This window comes from Rosa chinensis, chromosome 5 (genome assembly GCF_002994745.2).
Source record: "Rosa chinensis cultivar Old Blush chromosome 5, RchiOBHm-V2, whole genome shotgun sequence".
In the NCBI taxonomy this organism is placed as follows: Eukaryota; Viridiplantae; Streptophyta; class Magnoliopsida; order Rosales; family Rosaceae; genus Rosa; species Rosa chinensis.
The window spans coordinates 87,951,380-87,977,900 of record NC_037092.1 but is presented as its reverse complement, the minus strand read 5'-3'; the positions used below and the strand labels follow the sequence as shown (position 1 = coordinate 87,977,900).

Below are 26,521 nucleotides of genomic sequence, written 5' to 3'. Positions count from 1 at the left end.
AGAAGTGCAGAATATGAACTTACACAGCCAATACTCAAGAAAAGCAATCCCACCGGTCGCGTTGTGTTCCCGGCTGTAATACGCCAGCCATCGCGGGTAGGAGCCACTGTGAGCGCTGCGACCGTGTTGAGCCATAGTCGAGGTGAAGTTGACAGAGTCAAATTGGCCGTGCACATAAGGCTCGCCATCGATGGGCAGGCCAGTGATGGCGAGGATATCCAACAGAGTGATACTCATTTGACCAAATCTAAAGTCAAATGTGTTGGTGGCGGTATTCCAAAAACAGAGGAAAGCAGCGAGCGGCGAGCGATTACCACCGCGGGGGAGATGGAAACACAAGTCGATAGTGTGGGTGATACCTGCCGCGTTCCAGCGAGCTAGATCACGTGCCCGCGTCTCGCGATACCAGGAAGTCTCCTGTGCACTAATGGAAGATGGCCAATTCCCTATCTTGGCTCGATGGTTCTGGGCACCCCAACCGCTAAAGTCTCCAGGAGTCCTTCGGAGGATGGGAATGGGCCGGCGAATAGGAAGGCCGTATAGAGCGATGGCATCGTCCGGAATAACGCCTTGCGGTACTGGGCCCAACCCGGTGAGATGGTCGGGAAAACGAAGGAGTAGGGGTCGATGAATCGAGGTTTCAAGATGAATGCGGGCACCGATGCTGGTGCCCCAAGTCCGAGCAGCATTTTCATTTAATTCTTCTTCCTGATTGATGATAATTTTCTTAGGGGGAGCCATTGCCAGTTAGTTTGCAGAGAAGATGTTGGCAGAAATGGTTTTTCTGGGCTTAAGAGACTGGAAGGGTTTCTGAAGTGGCGAGGTTGCGGCGTGAGTTTAAATAAAGGATTTTGTGAGGGAAACGATGTGATAGAAAACGTTTCACAAACGAAAGGACGCGACCTTCATTAATGGCATCGTTTCAAGCGACCGGCACGTCTTTCTAAGTCCCCTTCAATCAGTTACACCCCAGTGGGCCTGATTTCGCGGCCTTGGGGGCAATGTTTGAGCCCAAAAGCAATTTTAGGCAAAATCCTTTAGTGGATTCAAACCAGCGGGCCGATACCTGCGGCCCAAAAATAAAACCACTCGGGTTTGGGTTATAGCTTCGCCCATTCCGTGTTTCGTAAGGAGAAGAAACCTTATTGAAATCGAGTAGTAGAGACTAAACAGGAAACTTCAATTAAGAGTCCTTCTGAGGCAAGGAGCAGTCGTAGCCCTAGTGTATAAATACAGGGCTAAGCGGAGAAATCAAGGACCTCTCTCGAATCAATCAATCCCAGCGATTACAAAGCCTCCCCGGAGCAAACCTTCAACCTCGTTGAAACCCGGTGACCGCCCGCCAGTCTTAGTCTCCTCGCGAGCCGACTGTCAGCCTCACTAGATCAACCCAGCGACCGTGCTTCCAGTCCCAGTCTCCTCGCGAGCCGACTGCTAGTACTACTGCCACCGACACACCCAGCGAAGCAAGGGTAATGCCCTCGCAACCCAGCGAAGCTATAGTCACGCTTTAGCAAAACCCGTGCTTTCTCCAACTTCCCAGTGATTGCTCTGCTCAGCCTTCAACGTTGAGTATCGATACGGTGAACGCAAAGAGACCACAACTAAAGCCCTTACCCGCGTAAGGCAAGAAGTCCTTTCCTGAAAGGCAAGAGAAGAACCCTGTGACGAGGTTGGTGCTCTCCTCGTCCACAGCGCTTGAAGAAGAAGTCAGGTCAAGGGACTACCCCAACAACTGCACCCCGCGGTGCTGGCACGCCTGCGCAATCACACGCTCAAAAGAGACAGTTTGCACCAACTGGTTTTGGAGCCAAATACTCTCAATTCTTGACCTCAACACTAATGGATTGACTGGCATGTTCCCTAAAAGCATCGGCAAACGTTTGATGAATTGAAGTTCTCCAAATTGAAGTTCTTACTCCTTCAATTCAACAATCTAGAGGGCTTTCTGCTCCCATCTTTGATGAATTGCACAAGCCTTACAGAATTGAATATGGGATCCAACAATTTGGAAGGGAGTATCTCTGAGCTTAATTTCTCCAGACTTAATAAACTCAGTAAACTTGATCTTAGGAAGAATCATCTCACCTGTATAATTCTAATAAGCCCTTACTCTTGCAAGTACCTGAAAGCAATTCGGCTGGGCATTAATGATCTAGAAGGAGAAATACAACCCGGTATTCTGTTGTTGAAATTCTTGTCCTTCCTCTCGCTTGGTTATAATAGAATGACAAATATCACAAAGGCAATGAAGATACTGATGCATTGCAAAAATCTCGTAGTCCTATCCCTTTCATCTAGTTTTGTAGGTGAGGAATTTCCTGCTGATCTTGGCACGGCTGGTGTTGAAGGATTCCAAAATCTTCGAATGTTAGCTTTGGGTAAATCAGTAAATGTGAGCTGACAGGCCAACTACCTGTATGGTTATTCAAGCTCAAGAAGCTACAGATCTTGAGTCTTGAGTTTAATAGAATCACAGGAACAATTCCTAGCTGGTTGGGAAATCTTCCAAGGCTCTTTTATATAGGTTTGGACAACTTAACCGAATTTCAGGTGGATTTCCAAAAGAGCTTTGTAAACTACCGATCTTAGGATCTGAACGCTCTACAGCTCAAGTTGATGATATTTATCTTGAATTGTCCATCTATGGATTCCAAGGTTCAACATTAGTGCAGTACAAATTGACTTTCTTTCCTCCAGCAATATACATAGCCAATAATACCATTAATGGGAACATACCTACTGAGATTGGTCACTTGAAGCTTCTTCATACATTGAGTCTTAGCAATAACAACTATTCCGGTAACATTCCAGAGCAACTGTCCAACCTCGAAAACTTGGAGAATTTGGATCCATCCATGAATCATTTGTCTGGAAAATCCCACTGTCATTGACTAACTTTCAAATGCGAAAGCGAAGGCGAAGGCGTCTTATTAGTGCCTCAAGGCGATGACGCGACCGCTTTTCCCGCAAATATTATTCTAATATATTACATTTATAAATTATATTCAAATACATAAAAATATAAACAAATAAATATATCATCAGATTATTGAATTCTTTGGGCTTTTGTCTTTGAATATGTAAATGGGCCATTATCTTTTGCATGTTACCTACCTATATTGGATTGGCCTAAAGAAATTTTCAGAAAAGGGACTTGTATAAAACGACGTCGTTTTGGTTGAAGAAAAGGAGAAACAAAAATACACGTTATTCCATCTTCTTCCTTTCGCCTCCCGCCGCATCAGACCTCGCCTTCGGCAAAAATGGCCGCCCCGACACCTGGGCGGACGCTTTTCCAACAGCAAGCCTCAGTTTAGACCGGCGAGGCATTTTCCGGTCGCCTCACACAGGAGCGCGCCCCGGGCTCGCCTCAAAATCGCCTTTGAAAACATTGGTCTCAACTTCTTGTCATCTTTCAATGTCTCATACAATAATCTTGAAGGACAAATACCAACAAGTACTCAGCTGCAAAGCTTCAATCCCTCTCCATTTCAGGGGAATCCCAAACTTTGTGGTCCACCACTTTCAAATGAGTGCCTATCAAATCCAAATAAAGGCATTGAGAAAGGCAACAACAACAGTCAATATCTTCTTGACATTAATGGGCAACAAATTCCATGGCTTTCGGCTGTTCTTGGGTTCATTGTAGGATTTTTGGGAGTTTGTGGTTCTACACTCTGGAAAATGTACATAATAGGCTTTGATGATAACAGTGAGTATGCAGCTAAGGCTCAGAAGCTAGATGACATATCTCTAGGTTTGTACTTACTTGGTCTGTTTTTGTTTGCTGATAATGTATAATGTAAGGCGCACTCAGAGTGTGTTCTCACAAATATACTATAGTCTTCTTCTATCTGTTGTTTGGAGTGATGAGATCAGATAGGAAATAAGACGGATTACGTATCTGCTGTTCATATCCTTCCACCATCCATTGCGCTTTTTTCTACCTACAACAGCTCTCTAAAGATTAGTGTAAATTTTGACTAAGCAACTATTAAGATCTAGCTTAGGTCAATAGAATGGGAGCAAGTCCACTAAGCACTGGCTTCACAAAAATGAAGATAATTGGAATTAAATGGATACTTCAACTTCTACATGGGACGAAGGGAACAGACCTCCCTCTTCAATTGTCACTATTAATTTGGGATTAAGAGTTTTATTTCAAACAGAAAAATACACACCTAGGGAAGCTGCACATTGTTCATAAATGAGCCTTGTACACAGAACACTGATACAAGTCTACGACATAGAATGTTTAGAGCTTCAATATGCAAATTTGGTATATATTGGTCTTTCATTTCAAACCTAGAAAGTCTTTTATCTTCATGTGAATATGTTATTTGTTCAAGGAACATGATAATTGTAATCAATGACATGCAATAAATTAGTAGTTAGAACATCTATATGCTTAAATCTGCTATTGAATGTGCCCTGAAACAAACTTGCACACTTCACAATCAGATTTTTACCAGTATAGCTCCACACCATCTTTATGGAAATGAACAGATACTGTTTGAGCCCAAAAGTATTTTTGGCAAGATCCTTTGGTGGATTTAAGCCAGCGGGCCAATATCTGTGGCCCAAAAATAAGCCTACTTGGGTTTGGGGTATAGCTTCACCCATTTCGTGATCCATAAGGAAAACGAAACCTTATTGGGATCGAGTAGCAGAGATTGAATAGGAAACTTCAATTAATAATCCTTCTAAGGCAAGGAGCAGTCGAAACCCTAGGTGTTTAAATATAGGGTTAAGCGGCAAAGAGTGGACCTCTCTCGAATCAATCAATCTCAGCGATTACAAAGCCTCCCCGTAGCAAACCTTCAACCCTGTTGAAACCCGGCGACCGTACTCTCCGTCCTAGTCTCTCCGAGCCGACCGTCAGTGCTACTGCCACATATACTAGCAGCGAAGCAAGGGTAACGCCCTCGCAACCCAGCGAAGCTAAAGATACGCTTTACAAACCCCGTGCTTTCTCAGAACTTCCCAGTGATTGCTCTGCTCAACCTACAACGTTGAGTATCGATTTGGTGACCGAAGAGATCACACCCCAAGTCCTTATCCGTAAGGCAAAAGTCATTTCCCAAAAGGCTAGAGAAGAACCCTGTGGCGAGGTTGGTGCTCTCCTCGTCCACAACGCTCGAAGAAGAAGTCAGGTCAAGGGACTACCCCAACGACTGCACCCCACGGTGCTGGCACGCCTGCGCACATGCTCAAAAAGAGACAGTTTGCACACCAGCTGGTTTTGGAGCCAAACATTTTGGCACGCCCAGTGGGACCTGCAATAGTGTCTCTTCGTGAACGTAGCCATTGGGAAGTCTAGCGAAAACCCTTACCAAAAGGTTTACGCTAACTGCTCAAAGCATAAGTCTTCCATTTACAGACCGCACTCTCGCGCGGACTGTTGTGATCTTTCTGAAGAACAAGTAACTCAAAGATTCTCTCGTCAGTCCCAATCACCCAATATGTCATCTGAACGAGAAGAGAATCACCCGATCGTTACTGAGGGTCAGAGTGTCAATATTAATCAGGCCAGCGAGCCTGTTATCCCCACCGCTATCACCACTATAGTGGGGAGTGGAGAAAGAGAGGCTTTTGTTCCGAAGCTTATTCTAGAAGGAGCGACCTCCGAGGTAAGGTTCGCAATCAACATGGAGAATATTGAAAATCATCGCAAGAAGATACCCGCTGATTTTGAAAGAGAAACCGCGAAGACAGATAAGCTCATTCGCGAACTAGATCAGCGAATTACTCAACATGCAGAGGATACTAGACAACAGATCGCACAATTAGAGAGTGCAGTGAAGGCCCATGCCGCGAGTATCGCTAGCGAGCAGAATCAGTGTCAGAGAGAAATCATGGAGGCTATCTCGAACCAAGCCAAGCAGACCGCGTCAGACATAGCATGTCTTCGCAAGGACGGTGCTAACCTAGCGACCGAGGTGGCCATGCAGAGAGCAGAATTGAACCAAGCGAGAGAAGTGTTGAACAAAGCTTTAGGGGATCCTAATGTTATCCTTGGCTCTCTTAGCCAGCCATCCGGTTCGAGCAAGTACGTGCCGCCAAACCAGCGTGAGAAGACTAGTAGCAATGCTGCTTCTCCCTCAGCTACTGTTGCTACACACCGTTAAAGAGTAAAGAGCAAGTGCTGGTTATTGGCGGCAGCAAGGAAAAATCTACCTCGTCGAGCGGACAGGCCACCAAACAGAAGCATCAGGCCTCGAAAGTTGCAGGAACTTCATCCAACTCTGCTACGTTCGTTCAATACGACAGTGATGAGGCAGAAAATGTGTATCAGGAACTGCCAAGAAGTTATTACGGGATCGACCATGCCGGCACCCTGATCAAGATAACAGCCTTGTCAAAGGAAACGCCTACAGTGACTCTTCAGCAGCAGGCTACCACCTGCGTTGTGCACGTCGGAGAAGGGCCGACAACTGTAAACCAAGCAATACCTGTGTAGGCTACTCGCCAGACTGTGGTGACACCTCTTCCTCCTCTGGGCCCAGAGTATGTAAGACGCGATGAGGTAGAGGAGATGATTAGGTTGGCTAACCCTAGGGCCCAGCCGGATGGGGTCTATGAGGGACCTTTCTCACCACATATCATGCTCGCACCTTTTCCCAGGGGCTATAAGAATATCATATTTTCTACTTTTTCAGGGGAGGACACCGAGGATGCGGCGACACATCTGGCTAGGTTTAGGGTACAGTGTGGCCAGTACCAGAATGATGATATCCTCAAATGCAGGATCTTTGGTATTTCTCTTTCAGGAGCTGCTTTCAGATGGTTTTCCAAGCTTCGACTGGGAACAGTGGCGGATTGGCGTGCAATGGAACTGCTTTTCTGAGAAACTTTCGGAACTATCAAGCCTGAGGTAGACTTGGCTTCTCTCACCCAAATGGCCCAGCAGCCTACAGAATCAGCGGTGGCCTACCTTCAGCGCTTTCAAATCCAGAAAGCCAAGCTAAACGTCATCCTGTCGGAGAAATAGTTAGTCAAGTTGGCGGTCAAGGGTTTGGAACCACGTCAACGAAAGAAGCAGCATGGCTGCATGATTCTGTCGATGGGAGAACTCATCACAGAAGTAGGCAGCTTCGAGCATCTCCTCAGAGAAACAGATGCAAGGAAGAATGCATCCAGGGGAACATACGTGCCGGGAAAACATCGTACCGTAGCGGCCCTGAGCTATTAGCCGGCTACCTATGACCCTTACTACCATCATAACAATGAAGAGGTGGTCCATGATGACTAAGAGGAAGAGGAGAATGATATCGCTGCCTACGAGCTAACCGGGAAAAAGAATCTATCTTTGAAGCAACTGAAAATTTCCAAGGAACCTGTCAAGCTCAAATCGGTGGCTTTCACCAAACCTGAGTTTGCGACGTACACATATGATGCCAACAAGGCGCACGAGATTCTCGACGAAATGATCGCCGCGAAGATGGTGAAGACTGCTTTTGGACCTTTTCCTCAACCGGAACAGCTGAAGGGGAAGAAATATTACAAGTTTCATAATTTGTGGAACCATAATACCGCGGACTGTGTGAAACTCAAAGACCAAATTCAGGTATGGCTTAATAATGGTAGTTTGCAAGTGGAAGCTCCGGTCACGGCAGCAGCGCTAGTAGATCTAGACCCCTTCCCTGATACTGGAATCAACACGGTCGATGTGAATTGGACCAAGCAGAAGCAAAGGAGACCGACTTTGGATTTGAGCTCAAAGGGGCGAGGTGAAAAGTCCGCCGCTGACGAAACACCCGTGAAGGATAAAGCTAAATCAATCAGTCAAGCCTCGCCCGTGGTCCTATGCTCGCAATGCAAAGAAGAATGCGACATTCAAGTATCGCATGAAGAAGTCAAGCAAACATTTTGCTTTGGCTCTCTACCGCCGGTCAAGTGGGCTTCGTCATCGCGGAACTATCAGCCTTCTAGCCCGAGAGAAAGAGAGAAAATGGAGTCACCACCATCCCCTAAGGACTCCAATTTGTTCAGGAAGTTGAGAGCGGCCGCAGTTGATCAGAAACATGAAGAGAAGCTCACGAACAGGGGCAAAGACGTACAGACCAAGTCTTACATCCCGCCGGCGCCCACCGCTACCATCAAGGAGGGAAAATGGTACACCAGGGAGAAGGGAAAGGCAGTGGAAATAAGCACCTCCAAGAAGAGGAAACTGCAGCATAGGTTTGGGGAAGCTAAGCGCACTCTAGAGGCTCTGGACCAGGGCCTGATTAAGCCTTCACAACTGGTCAAGTCACCTGAGCAGTATCAGAGAGAAATGGAGGCGTTAGCTGCTAAACCGTTAAGGCCTCCCAGCAGTTTTAGCAAGTAAGTAAGTTCGCTAAAAGGGGCATCTAAGCCCAGTGTTTTTTGCAGGATTACTGAGGAGAGGACACATCCGATTGCGCGAAAGGAGAGCTCGCCGACTCGGCGACCACATGTCAGGCGCAGGTTATTTCGTGAAGAGCCGGAAGCCAAAACTCTAGTCTTTGAGAGACTGGGGGGTAATGACAGGACTACTGACACTTTATAGTGGAGACCCAAGAAAGTCCAAAGTATAGTCGTCGCTGCCTCAGATGTGCGCATGGAACCAAAAACTTTTAAACAGGCTTCCGTGGTACAAGAGCTTGAGCAATGCGAGGTGAAAGGCCTCACAGAAGGATCGCTAGTAGATTGTTTGGCTAAGCAGTTCCAGGCCGATACCCCTGTCGAGGAACCTAAGCTTAACTTGGAAGATGACATGGAGGAGATAGATATGATTGACGCCTCTTGCAATATGGTCTATGTGCTCCCCGCGAGGTATGCACTACCAGTCGCTGCTCAGGACTGTGTGGAAGCTGAAGAAGAGAATGTGCAGCCGCTGCAGGTCACATCGGCGGCCGTGACACCTGTGGAAGAGGCTGTCCCTCATGAAACAGAGGAGGCTCTAAACAAAGGACCATTCATGAACTTCTCCGAGCCAACGCCAGCTATGGTCCAACACATGAGACCACTATACATCACGGTAGAGGTTGGCGGCACCAAAGTTAGTAAAATCATGATTGATACAGGAGCCGCTGTTAATGTCGTCACTACCAGGACCATGCACTTGCTCAGGATCAAGAGGGAGAAGATCCAGTCTACATCCCTTACGCTCAAGAATTTCGCGGGAACTGTAACAAAGACCTTAGGATTGCTGTTCTTACGCATTAAGGTTGGCCCAACAGAGGGGGTTTATGCTTTCTTTGTAACAGATTGCTATGCGGCCTACAATGCTATTTTGGGCAGAGACTAGATCCACAGGAGTTATTGTGTACCATCAACACTTCATCAGGAGCTGGTTATGTGGAACAGAGAGACAGACACAGCTGAGGTGATCAAAGCGGATCCTCGTCCATTCCCAGTCTCCGCGAACTATGTAGATGCCAGGTACTATTTGGAACCTATTACTCCATTGCAGGTTAGTGGCATCGATGACAAAGGCCGCCCCACAGGGGTGACGGCCTCTGAATTGGCACAGTGGGGGCTTACGCTCGCAAAAGAAGGCCTAGAGAGGCCTGGTCATGCTGTGCCCAAATCCTTGAGTAATTAATGGATTGCGACCTCTCAGAGGATGGGTTAGAGGCCTTCCACTCGATATACGAACGACTGTCATCATACTTAGTAGAAAAAGAGGCTTATGATCAAATCGCGACCTTGGAGGTTGTCAATGAAGAGCTCTCTGATCAAGAGCGAGAGGACGAAATAGACATTCAGCTTGCTCCGGCAGCGCTGGACGATACGCCTCCTAAAGTCAGAGACCCTACTGAAAAGGTCAATCTGGGAACAGCAGGCGAGCCTATGGAAGTGGCTATCAGTGCTTATCTAGAGCCTAGCGAGAAACAGAGGCTCACCGATTTGTTACTGGAGTTTAAAGATTGCTTTGAGGAGAAGTATGAAGACATGCCCGGCCTGTCACCGGTGTTGGTTTGCCATCAACTACCAACGCTCCCTGACAAGAGGCCCGTGAAGCAAGAACCGCGAAGAATGAATTCAGGAACCCAAGTTCTCGTCAAAGAGGAGGTCGAGAAAATGCATAAATTGGGCATTATCAAGGTCGCCAAGTACAATCAGTGGTTATTTAATATAGTGCCTGTTCGGAAAAAGAATGGCAAGATGAGGGTCTACGTATATTACAGAGACTTGAACCTTGCTACACCTAAAGATGTTTACCCCATGCCGGTCGCGGACATGTTAGTAGACGCCGTAGCGCCGTAGCGGGACATGAATTGTTGTCCTTTATGGATGGCACTGTAGGATATCACCAGATTCCGGTCGCTGAAGAGGACATACATAAAACCGCATTCAGGTGTCCCGGGTTCGCGGGTGTTTTTGAATATGTGGTCATGCCCTTTGGACTGAAGAATGCCGGCGCGACATACCATAGAGCCATGAACCTAATCTTCCATGATATCCTGGGGAAGATCCTAGAGGTTTATATCGATGACGTAGTTGTGAAATCTCAGAAAAGAGGGATCACATCGCAGATCTCAGGAAGGTATTCGAGCGAATGCGACGACACAAGCTCAAGATGAATCCCGCTAAATGCGTTTTTGGGGTCCAAGTAGGAGATTTCCTGGGATTCATCGTCTATCAGCGAGGAATTGAAGTCCCTGAAGATAAGGCGAACGCAGTCATCAACGCGTCTGCCCCGAGGACGAAGAAGGAATTACAGCGTTTGCTGGGTAAGATCAATTTCTTGAGACGCTTCATCTCTAATTCTGCAGGTAAAATCCAGCCCTTCTTGCCATTGCTGAAGTTACAGGTGCAGAATGAGTTCGTATGGGAGCCTAAACATCAGGAGACTTTTGACAGAATTAAGAACTACCTAGCGAGTCCACCAGTGCTGGTTCCGCCGAGGGCCGGGTTTCCATTGAAGTTATATATATCAGCGGCCGAAGCTTCCATCGGCAGTTTACTCGCTCAGGACGATTAAGCAGGTATTGAGCATGCTATATTCTACCTAAACCGGACACTGACAGACTGTGAGACAAGGTACACCCCTATGGAGAAGCTGTGTCTCACTTTGTACTTCTCAGCATGCAAGCTACGACACTACATGTTATCCTTTACTACTTGCATCAACGCACAAACTGACCTGGTCAAATACATGTTGTCGCGCCCTATTTTAAGAGGCTGCATTGGCAAGTGGGTACTGGCCCTTTCGGAATTTTCATTACAATACGTACCTCAAAAAGCTGTAAAGGGACAGGCCATCGCGGACTTTCTGGCACATCATCCTATGTTGGAGATACTCGCGATGAAGGAGTTAGAGATAGCGTCCGCCACTACGACTTGTCCAAATTTGGCGCGCATCCCAAAGTACGCAGTATGGTACCAAGCCACAGTCTCCTTGCAGCCCTGGGTATTATTCTTTGATGGCTCCAGAATGGAAACATTAGCAGGGGCAGGGATTGTTCTGGAAAATCCAGCGGGCGATCGTTTCTCTTACTCTTTCCAGTTGGAGTTTAAATGTACAAACAACCAGGCAGAGTACAAAGCCCTTATTATCGGGCTAGAAGTTTTGTTGGAACTAGGAGTGAGGGATGTTCAGATCCGCGGCGACTCTCAGCTTGGGATAAATTAACTTCAAGAGAAATACAGATGTGGTAGTTGGTTGCTTGTACCATATTTGAATCACGCCATTGAGCTTTTGGATCAATTTGACGACGCCGATTTGGAGTACATCCCTCGCAAGTGCAATTTCGTGGCCAATGAGCTCACTCAACTGGCCACTGGCATTACATTGAAGTACGGGGTTCACGAGCGTATTTTGAAAGTCGAGCGTCGTACACTACCCTCATGGCTCGCACGTCCTGATCCGCAGGAGGATCCAGTCGTCGCGGTGCTAGAACTTATTGATGTGGATTGGTGCATCCCGCTGATCGATTACCTCAAGCGACCAGAACCCACGGCCGACAGGAAGACTCGCTTTCTCGTCTTAAATTACTTCCTCAGGAGTGATGAGCTACGCCGACGTGGGGAAGATGGCATAGACTTCAGGTCTGTCTATGGCCGCGAAGCAAAATGATTAATGCGTGAAGCGCACATAGGGGTATGCGGAGCTCATCAAGCTGGACCTAAGATGCAGTGGCTTATTAGGAGACATGGCTATTATTGGCCCAGCATTTTAAAGGATTGCATTGCATTCACCAAAGGATGTGAAGACTGTCAAGCACATGGTCCAGTCCAGCATGTCCCCAACATTCCCATGCAACCTATAATTAAGCCTTGGCCTGCGCGAGGTTGGGCATTGGACTTGATTGGGATGATTCACCCCCATTCTTCTCTCCAACATAAGTTCATCATCGTGGCTACTGACTTCTTCACCAAGTGGGTTGAAGCTGAACCTTTGAAAGAGGCCTCTGGAACCACCATCCGCCAGTTCATTTTTCATAACATTCTCTGCAGGTTTGGTATCCCCGAGGTGCTCGTTTTAGACCGGGGGGCAGCGTTCATGGGAGGTCCTGTCGAGCAACTTATCAATGATTTCGGCATCCAATTCATCCATAGCACTCCATATTATGCTCAGTCCAACGGTCAAGCGGAAGCCAGCAACAAGATTATTATTACCCTGTTAAAGAAGATGCTGGTAGAGAATCCTTGATAGTGGCACGATACTTTGTATGAGACACTCTGGGCTTATCGTACATCTAAGAGGAATCCCACCGCTACGACACCATATGCACTTATGTTTGGTCATGAGGCGGTTTTACCCCTGGAGATCAACGTTCATTCTTTACAAGTACAAGAGCAGCATCACTTGATCGGTGAAGATTACGTCCAAGCAATGTGGCAAGAACATGAAGATTTGAGTGAGCAGTGCTTAGCGGCTTTGGATAATTTGGTAATGGAGAAACAGTGTATCGCCCGCGCCTATGATAAGAGGATGTGTGGTCGTAGTTACAAAGAAGGAGACCTGATTTGAAAAGCTGTTTTACCCCTTGGTGAGAAGTCAACCGGCCGCGGTAAGTGGACTCTGTGCTGGGAGGGACCCTTTGTCGTTCACCGTATCTTGGAACGCGGGGCTTTTCACCTCAAAGACATCAATGGCGACATCCATCACAACCCGATCAACCGGCATTTTTTGAAGAAATACTACCCTAGTGTTTGGGAGTTCGAGGATCCACTCAATCCACCTTCTGACCAGACAGGGGGGCAACCATAATCTTCATCGGTTCGCATCAACTCTAAGTATTTGTTCAGGCCTTTTTTCTTTGTGGCCTTCGACTCATGTATTTGCCTCACCGATGAACATTGGGGGCAACTCTCTATATTTATCGTACTTAGTTGAGGCCATAGTTACGTGATGGTTACGTGAGGGCCTATGCATGAGGCTTTATTATTGTATTCATCAGGTTTTAAGTCTATATTCATACTTGTCGATCCTTGACAAATTGTGTTAAGAATGTACATGAGGGCCTATTCATGAGGCTTTAGTATTCAAGATTTATTATTCAGGACAACAAATTTTTGCAATTTTTTGCATTTTTTTGTATTCAGAGAAACATTCACTCATAAAGTGGCTTTGCGGCCAAAGGCATACAAAAAACAGATTGACACGGTTACACTTGCAATTGTAAGGCCAAATGTGGCTTTAAAAATTGTAAGAAACACAAATTTTAAAAGTGGCTGGATCTGGTTGTGGCAAGGAGGATCTGGGCAGTACCGCCGGCACTCTTCCTCTCTTTACCCAGATCCGCCTCCGATCTGAGTCGCAGCTGCTATCGTCTGTACCGGAGGAAGCGGGAAGGGAATAATCCATCATACCCTTTCCAGGAGATTGTCCTCCGGGTTGGAAATGGTATCCAGAGCGAGCGCGACTCACAACCACATCTACCTCTAGGGGAAAAACAGAAGCCTCGTGGTCGGACCCCAGAGGTAGACCACGGAGGAAGAACAGTAGGCCTCAAAGTGGCCTTCTGCCTCTCCGCCTCCTGCTCCACGCTGACAGTCGGAGGGGACGGACCCCTCAGAATTTGGTTCTGCAACGTTAGGAGCGTGGCGTGCTCTTCGGTTTAACTGAGACCGGCGGGCTCGTCCGAATTTCCAGAAACCAAAGACATGCCACCGGACCTGAGATTAGGCCATGAGGCCTACCCAGGTCTTGAGATTAAGCCATGAAGCCTATGATTTGTGGCTAAGGGTGAGATTACGGGGGGAAGATTTTAGAAACTGAAGGAAAAGTAGCAAGATTTTAGACATGGATGCTTGGCCTTGTGATTTCCCTAAGTGCGGGTATTTATAGTTCCAGCTGCAGTAATCTCAATCGCGTGATGGACAGTTGAAGTACTTTCAACGCCATCAATGAGAGTATCAATGGAATTGAATGCTAGAATCTCGAAAATGAAGGAAATTGAAAACGCATAGGAAGCAGGGCAATCTTCAAGGTGGTAACCGCCCAATTTGGAATTATCTTTTCAACAGTTTCGATATCAATAAAGAGGTGATAAACTACCGGAATTTAAAGTAATATTTGGGCCAAACAAAGTGGGCTAAATATTCAACCTGTTAATTATAATATTGTTCATACAAAACAAAAAGGGCCTAACATAAGAGGCCTAAAGTTTTCGGCCCGCATGGGTCAAGCTAAGTAAGTGTTCATCCACACGTAAGCTAGCATCAGCAGCAGCTCGTTTTGCTTGTCGGGCTGCTTCGCATGCTTGAGCTAACTCTTTCGAAGGCCGCTAGGGGCTGCTCTAGCAAAGGTTCCTCATGTTCAAGCCGGGCCGTCACCGCTGTCAATTGGGCTTGAAGTTCCTGGATTTGGGTCCGAAGGTGATGCTGCGTAATTCGCAGATCTCTAACAAGGATAGCCCTATCTCCCAAGAAGTTGCAAGAAGCATCTGTTTGTTGCGCGAGGCCCCGATAGTAGGCCTAAGCTTGCCTAGCTTGCGCGGTCGCGGTGGCTCTTTCATTGATCTGTTGGGGAAGATTCTGTAGCAGCTCATATATCTCGGTAAACTCAGCCTCAGTGATAGTTCGCTTGCGGCGAAGAACCATCAAGTATTCCTGAGCTCTGGCAAACGCACCCGGCAGTAAGATGTCGGGGCTCAGAAGACGTTGTAGCCCATCCCTTGCTTCATCTATAACTCCGGGAGGGGCCACTTTGAGTACGCGAACAAGCCTTTCCAGTCTAGAAGGGGGCTCAGGCAGTGGACCTGGAATAGCAGCAGCAGCATGGGCCTCCTGAGGCTCTATAACAGGGACCACTGCCGGCTCCGGTTCGACATTCACCCCTTCTCCCACTTCATGAGCATGGGGGGAAGGCTCCTGGATTACCATGTCTTCACCGACTGGTCCGGCAGGATCAGCGACAAGTACCTCCGCAGCGATAGATGTTTCCTCAACAGGACCAGGACTCTGTGGTTAAGGAAGAATTATTAGTGCACAGAGAATAAAATAAGGACCGAGGCATTATACTCAGGAATAGAGTGTACCTCTGCGGCAGGAGGCTCTTGCAGGATTGCTATAGGTGCAGGCTCTTGAGCTGCTTCATCGGGAATTCGATCAAGCGCTATTTGTGCTAGGGGTTGTGCGGCGATCGGTTCCTCAGGCAATGGGTCCGAAGATGCCGTTCCTTCTTCCAATTCAGGCGAGTTGTCGTCTATGACCTGCACCGGAATTGAGGCCAATTGCGCATCGCTCGTGGTGCTGGCAGGAGGTGGAAGATTACCAGAATTGGTGGGTGCTTGGGTCTGCGAGGCAGATGTCCCTTCACCAGCGGCCGAAGAGCCTTCCCCAGCTTGTCCAGAGGACCGGCGACGAACCTGCGAGTAAAGACAGTTATAGGAATTGGACTAGAAGGCGAATAAATTCTAACATGGGTTTCCCGTCTCTTACCAGTCGATCAGCGATTGGTTCATCCTCTTTCCATGGGTCAGTACGAGGGTCCGAGCGGCTACGCTTACGAGCTAAAGCAGTGCGACCTGCCAGAATCAAAGGATTAGACTTAGCTCACGGAGAAAGCATGGTTTTAAGAACAAAGGGTTCTTACTATTTGCGGATTATCGTCGTCAGAGGAAGAATCTTCAACTTCAGGCGCCGCGATCACCGTCTTCTGCTTTCCAGATTGGCCAGTGGCTGGGGAAGCATGGATTGTGCTATTGCCAGAAAGTGGCACGTTTCCCTGATATAGCGAAGAGTGAGTGAAAGGAAAGTAGTGAAGGAAGATACAGAAGATAAAACTAAGATACTTACCTCTGAAAGGGGCTAGCGGATTATGATACCAACCTGGGCTTGTCGTGGGGCTCGCACCGGTTGTGTTGCTAGAGGAGGCAGGGATCGTGCAGCATCCTCAGAGAAGCTAGCGAGCATTTCAATGTCGGCAGGATAGGGATTTTTCAGTTCTCCAATGATGGCTGCAAAGAGTTCGTCATCCCGTTGTGTCCAGCAATTGACGGAGACCTCTTTCCACCATTCTTCGTATCCTTCCTCAGTCCCATCTACGGCGTCGATAACCTGAGCCCAATCAGGAAGATCGACCAGCGCGAGCATACTTTGTGCTGGCACAGGCCCAGTAGGGGGCCCGAATCGGATCTACGCCAAGAAGTGTTGTAGTTCCAAGCGTCATACAGAGGAAATGGCACCAATTGGACGAGGCCGAATTGGCGAGTGAAGTGGTTAGGAGCGTAAAGCTCGTAACTAAGTTCTTCAGCAGCGATCCTGATATCTGAGCAGGAGATCGCGCGGCGAAAAGCCAAGCACGCGCGATCACTGTAGCGAGGAGCGCCGGGAAGGAAGCCGTTTTCAAGTAAAGGTGGGAATCTTCTACCCAATATTATATCGCAGTATGGCATCTCATTCAGAAGGTACTGATAGGTAAAACATTCAGAGTGAGGAGGGGATGAGTACCTTTCCTCGCGGTTGAACCATTGACCCAAGAGTTGGTCGGCCGGCGGAAGTAGCGGGATATCATCGCGGCAGAAGAATGGAAAGTAAGTTTGGATCCAGAAGTCCAAGATCCAAAAGGGGCCAGACATGCTAGTCTTGAATGGGTGCATAGTAGCCTGATACAAAGTACGATAAAGGGCTCCTAGCACCGGTTGCCCGAGCCCGACGTTGCGGCAGTTATAGAGGGCTGTCGCCAGAATAGTCTAAGTACCAGTGGGCTTGCAAGAGGAAGTGCAGAAGATAAATTTACAGAGCCAATACTCCAAGAAAGTGATTCCGTCGGTCGCATTGTGCTTCCGACTGTAATACGCCAACCATCGTGGGTAAGAGCTACTGTGAGAACTGCGACCATGTTGGGCCATGGTCGAGGTGAAGGTGATAGAATCGAATTGACCATGCAAGTAAGGTTCGCCATCGACGGGCAAGCCGGTGATGGCAAGAATATCCAGCAGGGTAATACTCATTTGACCGAATCTAAAATCAAAAGTATTTGTGGCGGTATTCTAGAAACAAAGAAAGGCAGCGAGCGGCGAACGATTGCCGCCTCGTGGAAGATGGAAACATAGATCGATAGTGTGTGTGATACCTGCTACGTTCCAGCGAGCCAGATCTAGCGCCCGTGTTTCGCGATACCAAGAAAGTTATGCTGGGCTGATGGAGGACTGCCAATGCTCTATTTTGGCTCGATGGTTCTAGGCACCCTAACTACTGAAATCTACGGAAGTCCTTCGGAAGACTGGAATGGACCGACGGACGGGTAGGCCGTAGAGAGTGATAGCGTCAGCAGGAATAGCATCTTGCGGCGCTGGCCCCAATCCGGTGTGGTGGTCGGAGAATCGAAGGAGCAAGGGCCGATGGATAGATGTGTGGAGATGAATGCGGGCACCGATGTTGGTTCCCCAAGTATGGGCAACTTTCTCGTGCAATTCTTCCTCTTGATCGATGAATATCTTCTTCGAGGGAGCCATTTCTAGGTTTCTGCGAAGGAGATGTTGGAGGAAATGAGTTTTTCTGGGTTTAAGAGACTGAAAGGGTTTCTGATGTGACGGGTCTTATGCGGCCGTGGGTTTAAATAAGGAATTTTGTGAGGGAAACGATACGACAGAAAGGCGTTTTGCGAACGAAAGGACGCGACTTTCATTAATGACATCGTTTCAAGCGACCGGCGCGTCGTTTTAGTCCCCTTCAATCAGTTACATCTTCGTGGGCCCGATTTCGGGGCCTGGGGGGCAATGTTTAAGCCCAAAAGTATTTTTGGCAAGATCCTTTGGTGGATTCAAGCCAGCGGGCCAATATCTGTGGCCCAAAAATAAGCCTACTTGGGTTTGGGGTATAGCTTCACCCATTCCATGATCCATAAGAAAAACGAAACCTTGTTGGGATCGATTAGCAGAGATTGAATAGGAAACTTCAATTAAAAATCCTTCTAAGGCAAGGAGCAGTCGAAACCCTAGGTGTATAAATACAGGGTTAAGCAGCAAAGAATAGACCTCTCTCGAATCAATCAATCCCAGCGATTACAAAGCCTCCTGGAGCAAACCTTCAACCCTGTTGAAACCCGGTGACAGTACTCTCAGTCCTAGTCTCTCCGAGCCGACTGTCAGTGCTACTGCCACAGATACTAGCAGCGAAGCAAGGGTAACGCCCTCGCAACCCAGCAAAGCTAAAGATACGCTTTAGCAAATCCCGTGCTTTCTCAGAATTTCCCAGTGATTGCTCTGCTCAACCTACAACGTTGAGTATCGATTTGGTGACCAAAGAGATCACACCCCAAGTCCTTATCCGTAAGGCAAAAGTCCTTTCCCGAAAGGCTAGAGAAGAACCTTGTGGCGAGGTTGGTGCTCTCCTCGTCCACAACGTTTGAAGAAGAAGTCAGGTCAAGGGACTACCCCAACGACTGCACCCCACAGTGCTGGCACGCCTGCGCACACGCTAAAAAAGAGATAGTTTGCACACCAGCTGGTTTTGGAGCCAAACAGATACAGGGTAACATTAGTACAAAGAGCATAACAACACACCAGAAAAGGTTTTATTTTTAATTTGCAATTCTTGTCTTGCATCAGAAAGGCTGAAGATGAGGCAGATCTCTTTCAACCCGATTTGAACCGCTTGAGAGTGAGCAGTGCATATAGAAACATTAAAAAAAAAAAATGCGCGTGCACACACACACACGCACTAATGCTGAGATAAAGGGCTCAGGTCACACACCTACATACTTCTGACAAATATTACCAATTTATCCAAAGCCATGTTCTTTCTGAGTAAATGTTCCATATATATAATTCAAGCAAGCAAGTTTTTTCTTGAAAAATAAAATTGAACGACTTCATTGTTTATCATGACCTAAGAAAAAAATTCAAAGCAAAGACATAAAAAAGTTCAACAAGAAAATTCACAAGACATTTCCTATCAAAATGGCCTGAAGGAAGAAGGATGTCCTTCAATTGTTGGTCTAATTATGCAAACCAGTAAATCAACAAAGCTTATCAATTCGAAGGTGTACAGTCAAAGAACCAATCTATACTCCATTGCGAGAAATGGTACATTAAGCACCCAGAAAATCAAAAATCTTCCGAGTCCTTTATGTACTAGAACTATACATGCTATCAAGAACCTCATAGACTGATTTTCTATAATTTCTAACAAAGATCAAACCCCACAGCAGTGACAGCGCAGAAAAAGTGGCTAACTTGATGGTTGTTACCCAAATGCTTAGAAGTAAAAAGAAATCCAGAAACGAACAATCCAGTTTTTCCCAGTATAATTCACACAAGAACAGTGAAAGGCATTACTCAAGAAAAAACGAAGATATATAGCATGTCATAAAATTTTACATTTCACCCCCAAAATACATAGAAATATCCAAACTATTTCTCCTCGTGTTAACAATAAATTTGATACAAGACAACAATCATTCATTTATAATTACTACAAGGCAAGGCGTCCATTCAGTGTAAAAAGTAAGACTTATCAATTAAAGCGTGGAAAAACCAAGATGCTCACCCATTTCTTGGCTAAAGGAAGTTCCTCTGGTATGATCCTCCAAAAAACAGAGATGACAAACCTCGAGTCATGTTTTTTGAATCCAATTTCACACGTTGTCTACCACCTGCCAAATCTTTCTCACAATCCCAAGGCTTCCACGGATGTTTCCCCACCCAGTCTTCCTCCTCTGCCTGTTGCTTGGAGTATTTTCTCTTTGCTCTAATCTCCTCTTAGTGCTTTTGTAGCAATGATTTTGATCGTTTATCTTTCTTGTAATTGTCCATCAACTCTGCTTCTAGACTCCTCTTCCTCTCCTCCTCATTCGAAGCAAGTGATGAAAACTCATTATAGGCTTGTAAGTAATCCATCTTAGCTTTCCAAGCTCTTTCAGAAGGAGCATCAGTCCATCCACTAATATCCCCACGCCCTTGTTTAGCACTCCTGCTAAACATTGTCGATTGCATTGTACTCATACCATGTTTCCTCTCCGGTGGAAGCTCTGTCATCCACTCATCTCTTTTTCGTGCCACTTTAACACCACTCACATCTCCTGCTAGTAGCTCCTCATCACCCTCCATGGAAATCCCCTGCATCTTTCTCCACATTGCTGCTTCCCGCATTGCCCTCAACTTAACAACGAATCTCTCCTGCTTCTCCCTGAGCTCAATCTTCTCATCCAGCGCTCTCCGCTTCTTCGGATCCTGTAGTTCTTTAAAGGCCTTGTACAGCTTCACAAATGCTTGGTTGGCTTGAGGGTGTGAGCATTTATCAGGGTGCACCAAAAGTGACAACTTCCAGTACCTTTTCTTAATGTTATCAGCAGACGCATAATGGCTTTCTCCTAGTATCTCATAGGAGCTATCATCCTCTGCTTCCATGATCCTTGTCACCTCTTCAAACCAATCATCTTGGCTAGCCGATTCAGCTTCAACAGCCACAACACGTGGTGCAGGTCCAATAAAAACCCCATCATCTTTTTCTTCCAACTCAGCTTCCCTTAACTCGGCCTCTGCATCTCTCAACTTGGCTGCAGCATCAAGTATCTCCGGCGACGGCTTCTCCGGGCCAATTGGCCTTCTCTCAGGAGGAACAACATGATCTAAAGATGGCGCAATCATGGGACCAACAACCTCCAAAGTTAGACGAACATTTGGACGCAGTACAAAACCTCCGTGATTCAGTTCCTTGAGATTCAAGGAAAGGAATAGAGTCCTGAGAGGCTTGATCAGATGTTTCTGAGCTAGTCCATTTATGTCAACCGCTTTGCCCCCATCAATCACTTCCAAAAGCTGTTTCAAATCGCACCCAATATTACGAAATTCCTTCAACAAGTCTCGCACAACCGCTTGTAGATCACCACCGCTCGAAGACCCAGAATCATCATCAATCTCATACGCGCTCTGCTACTTCTTATCATTGTCTTTCGATTTCATTCTCCTTGCCTCACTTTTGCTCCTCTGTTTCTCGGCCTTTTCCCATTGCCTTTGTTGGTCTGTTTTGGAAGTGTCATCATGATGGTGGAGATAACGCGTCGTGGAAAAGCGTTTAAAATCCTCGGAGCTTGAAGGAGAGGATATTGATGATCGGATAGAATTAATGGTTCCTCGTGTAGTCTAATGGCATGTTTACTACCTCGGAATCGGAATGAGAATGGATGAAATTCCAGAATAAGAGAATTCCGTCGTTTACTTACATGTAAGAGAATCGGAATGGATGTGGGTCCCAATTATATGGTGTTAGATGTCATTCTGATTCAACCGTACTACTGACCATTTTCTTTTCTTTTATTCTTAGGAAAAATTGTTTCTGTAGAGTAGAGGGATGGTCTAGTCCAGCAGAATCACGGGATGTGGGATCACTATCACCTTCCTTGCTCTCGTTTATCTGCAAGACAAACAGAGGTCAGAGGGAAGACCGAGTGCGCGGCTTGCAACACTCCAATGCCTAAGTCAATTTGGTTATAAGATATAGAAAGTGGAGAGCGATAGTGAACAATTACTTCTTTAGGATGTTGGAGATCGATAACCCATTTGTAGAGGATTTAGGAGAATGTGGTTTCCCTTACTTCCGGTGTGGGATGTTTGGGTTCCCGATACCGCCCGAGGGGAGGTACCGCGACACTTGTCTATGAGTATTCTGGCTGTTCTTTGTGGCTAGATGAGCCTTATGCATCCGGTATTTGTGTTTAGGAGGTATGTATACCAACAAGTCCCCAGTCAAGAGTTCTCTTGGGTGGGGAGTTTGTCATGGTAGAAATATCAGAAGTGCAAGGAGAGTCTCTTTGGAGCGTGACTTCCGTACATGTATCCCCTGTCCCCCAATTTCCTGGCTAAGAGGAGTCTTGACTAAGGTGAAGGGGAGAGTTTTTTTTAAAATATTTTTTTTACGTATCGCTATCGGGATAGTGGAGTAGGGTTTCAGGCGTCTTTTTGGCGTATTCTCTATGCCCTGGCGACATGTGTCTTGGTGTCATTTGTATTTCGTGTGCAAGAAGTTTCGCGTACTAGATTCCATAACTTGTAATAATGGTGGTCACCGAGGCAACGGTGCATATCTATATTTATGTCAGTCGTGTCTGAAAAGTGGCGAGATCTAGCAGTGTCGTCTTTTCACTTCCAACGGTCCCTGTGCACTTGCGGTCCCTATATAAGCTGAGGAAAGAGATGGAGATGGCTACTATTTGATATTTTGACCATGTATTCAGGGAAAGAGGCCAATTTCAAGTTTTGGGTTTTGAAATACCCAGAAGTTTGGGTCTTTTCTTGTGTGAGTGCTTCTAATTGGTGAGGAAGTTTCCAGCGTTTGCAGTTGCTGCCTGTTTCAACAGATTCCGTTGAGAAGAACGCCAAGATATACAGGCAGGTAATAATTCCTCCCTTTGTTGGGTTTTGTGCTTTTGCTTTGTTTAATGTTGGAGAATGTGGATGTGAATGGGTTCGTGTTTGTCTTGGTTGGGGAATTTTGGCCTTTAATGTGTTGTGGTGAGTTTTGGGAATATGGGTTTTGGGTTTTGTATTTGTCTGGGTATTATGACTCCAAAGGACTATCCTTTGGTATTTTGAAAATTTTTGTCATGGGGCTGGGGGGAGAAGGTGATATGAAGTGTTGGCTAGTTAACTAACCTTAGGCATACTGTTTGCAGTATAGATCAGGAGCGACGTACTCATGGTGGGGGGAAGTGGGGAAGGGTCTTTTTGAGACTGTAGTGGTGTTACTGGGCCTTCCGAGGCCAAACCAGGAGAGGTTAGGCCTCCTGCGGCATGAGAGGGGAGGGGGGGGCGGTAAGATGGCGAGAACGCTGGGTCTAAGAAGTATGAAGTGTTGGAGATTCCTTAATCGCCGCGTGGGCTATTGCTGCTTGCTCCTGATGATATGCCGATTGACCAGCCCGGTCCAAGCATGACACAAGAGCAGATTGATGATATGATGGCAACTTGGGAGATCCCAGGTGATGTATTGTTGCGCCCCCTCAGGGCATGCGAGTTTTTTAGCCATCGAAGATGGGGTGGGCGTGTGTTTATGAATATCAGCTAAAGTGCGGGTAGTTGCTTCCGATACCCGAGGAGATGCAGTATTTGTTGTCCTGTTTGAACATTTCTGTCGATCAATTATCGCCCAACACTGTGAGGCAGATGCTGGGAGTATTGGTGTTATGGAAAATCAGTTGCCAGCAGTGTCCCAGTATAGACGAGTTTAATTCGATGTTTAAGATGCAGTACTCGACGAAGACTGGCAATAGCGGCTGTGTAAACTTGAGGGCACGTGGTCGAGTGATTATTGAGGATTTGCCTTCCAACATCTATACTCAGTGGAGGAGTACACTTGCAAATCTCACACATCTCACTCACTTGAATCTCTTACACAATTCCCTTTCTGGTTCTCTAGATCAAACTGAATTCTTCTTGTCCTTGAATTATCTCGAAATCCTAGATTTGAGCTATAACCTTCTCTTTGAGTGTTAACAACTTCTCTACCATCCAGTCATATTCAGATGGTGGATTTTTCCAGCAATCGCTTACATGGTGCCATTCCATCTTCTTTTTTCCAACAAGCTCTAAATTTGACTAGTTTCAATGTCAGTAACAACACTTTTTCAGGTCCAATCCCGTCCTCTATTTGTCGTCCTTCTTCTTCCTTGTTACAACACCTTGATTTTTCCTTGAATGATTTCAATGGTAGTATATCTCATGGATTTGGGAAGTGTTCCAAACTGTAGGTTTTTCGTGCTAGTAACAATTACCTGTCAGGATCGCTTCCAGAAGATATCTTTAATTCTATCACTCTTGAAGAGATTTCACTACCTCTAAATTCATTGAAAGGAGCAATGAATGATAGAATTGCCAACCTCACCAACCTCACAACACTTGACCTCTCCTATAATCAATTTAGTGGTGTGCTCCCTCTCTATCTTGGGAAGCTCTCAAAGTTGAAACACGTACTCCTTGATTTCAACTATCTGGAAGGTTCATTGCCTCTATCTCTAATGAATTGGACAAACCTTGTTGAAGTACGTATGGGAGCCAACAACTTGGGAGGTGATATCTCCATGCTCAATTTTTCCAGACTTAGCCAACTTAGTAAACTTGACTTGCGAAAAAATAACTTCTTTGGTATCTTGGCAAGAAGCCTCTAGCTACTCGTGAAAGTTCTTGAAAGCAATTCGAGTGAGCTACAATAATCTAGAGGTTCAAATACAGTCGGAAATTCTTTCATTGAAATCCCTGTCCTTCCTCTCACTTGGTATGAACAAACGTTTGACAAATGTCAATGAGGCAATGAAGATACTAATGGGTTGCAAACGCCTTGTAGTCCTATCATTAGCATCTAGTTTTGTAGGTGAGGAACTTCCGGCTGATCTTGGGATAGTTGATTTTGATGGATTTCAAAATCTTCAAGTTTTGGATTTGAGTTCCTGTAACCTTCTGGTGAAATCCCTTTATGGCTATCAAAGCTCAAAAAGTTAGAGTTCTTGGATCTGAATCAGAATAGAATCACAGGCTCAATCCCAAGTTGGATAGGGACTCTTCCTAGGCTCTGTTCTGTAAGTATGGAATTCAACCTACTTTCAGGAGAACCTCCAAAGGAACTGTGGACACTCCCTATGTTGGTATCTGAACAAGCTGCAACTCAAGTAGATCGTACTCCTATTGATCTGCCTATCTTCTACCCCAGTATTGATCATGGAAGACCTTTACAGTATAATTACTTATATTACGCTGCATCTATATCCCTACGAAACAATAACCTACAAGGGAACATGCCCTCTGAGATTGGCCAATTGCAGCTCCTCCAAACTTTGGATCTTAGCAACAACAACTTCACCGATAACATTCCAGACCAGATATCTAACCTAAAGGACATGGAGATGTTGGATCTCTCCATGAACCATTTGTCTGGAAAAATCCCGATGTCATTCACAAGTCTTCATTTCCTATCAAAATTCAACGTCTTGTACAATAATCTTAAAGGGCCAATACCATCAAGCACTCAGCTCCAAAGTTTCGATGCTTCTGCATTTGAGGGGAATCTGAAATTTTGTGGTGCCCAACTTCCAAATAAGTGTCAGACGACTAAGGGCACTGATGCACCTGAGGGAGGAGCAATCTTTGCAATTGAGTATACGAAGTCGCTAAACAAGAGCGTCTCTCTCTAAAACCTAGAGAGAGAAAACAGTTCTGAGAAAACCCATCTCCCTCCCCCTTCTCTCTTGCTCGGATCTTGATCCCTCCGGATCTAGATCGATGGCTTAACAGTTGGGGGCAGACTCTCTCATTTTGGCCTATCTTTTTCTCAGTTCCTGTCTTTCATCATTTTCTCTTACTTCTCTCACACCCCTGTGGTGAATTACACCCATCTTATGGTGATTGACTGGCTTATGTCCAGCTCTAGAGGACTTTGTTCCTCCTTTCTTTGCCGATCAACCCAAAAAAATTTCAGATTCAAAAAACCCCATGATTCCCCTCACCCATCACCTCACACCAACTCCCTTCCTTCTACCAATGACCTTCTCCATGAAGGATTTCGTGGCTACCTCTTAAAAGTGAGAATCACTTACCGATTGGATTATGGATGCTCACGCATTGGTGTTCCACCCCCCATTATCCGCTGGAATTTTTCTTTGCTACTGGCTTTTGTCCCATCTCGGTGGCTTTCTCCCCTTCCCGGTTTGAGTCTCTCTGGTGGAGAAGTGCGAGTCAGTGTGTGGTATTGGTTCCTTTTTCTCATCCCCTTTAATTTTGGTTTTGACTGGATTTTCTTTTTGGGATTGTTCTTGCAATGACTATTCGATACTTTTCACTTTGATTCAGCACTTCTCGCATCCTCTTGGCTTCTGGCAGCGGCGGCGATTGCAGCGGCAGTTGTGAGGAAGAGTTTGGGTGGCGGCAGCTGTGTTAGTGTTGGAGTTGATGTTTTATTTAATTTTTGGGGTTACACTCTTTTGCCCTATCCATGTGGATTATGATTGAGTTGTAATTTTCCTTATCGGGTTTATTTGTACTTGGGCCTTGTTTTGGGCACCTTCCATTGAGTTTACACTCATTGGTATTTATTAATGAAGTTTCATTAATATCCAAAAAAAAAAAAAACTGATGCACCTGAGATGAACACCCAAGATGCACACATG

At 46.1% G+C, this 26,521-nt stretch overlaps 1 pseudogene; it reads right to left on the bottom strand.

Moving 5' to 3' along the window:
* Nucleotides 1-19,764: 19,764 nt before the first annotated feature.
* Nucleotides 19,765-23,930, bottom strand: LOC112164407 (annotated as a pseudogene).
* Nucleotides 23,931-26,521: the final 2,591 nt, after the last annotated feature.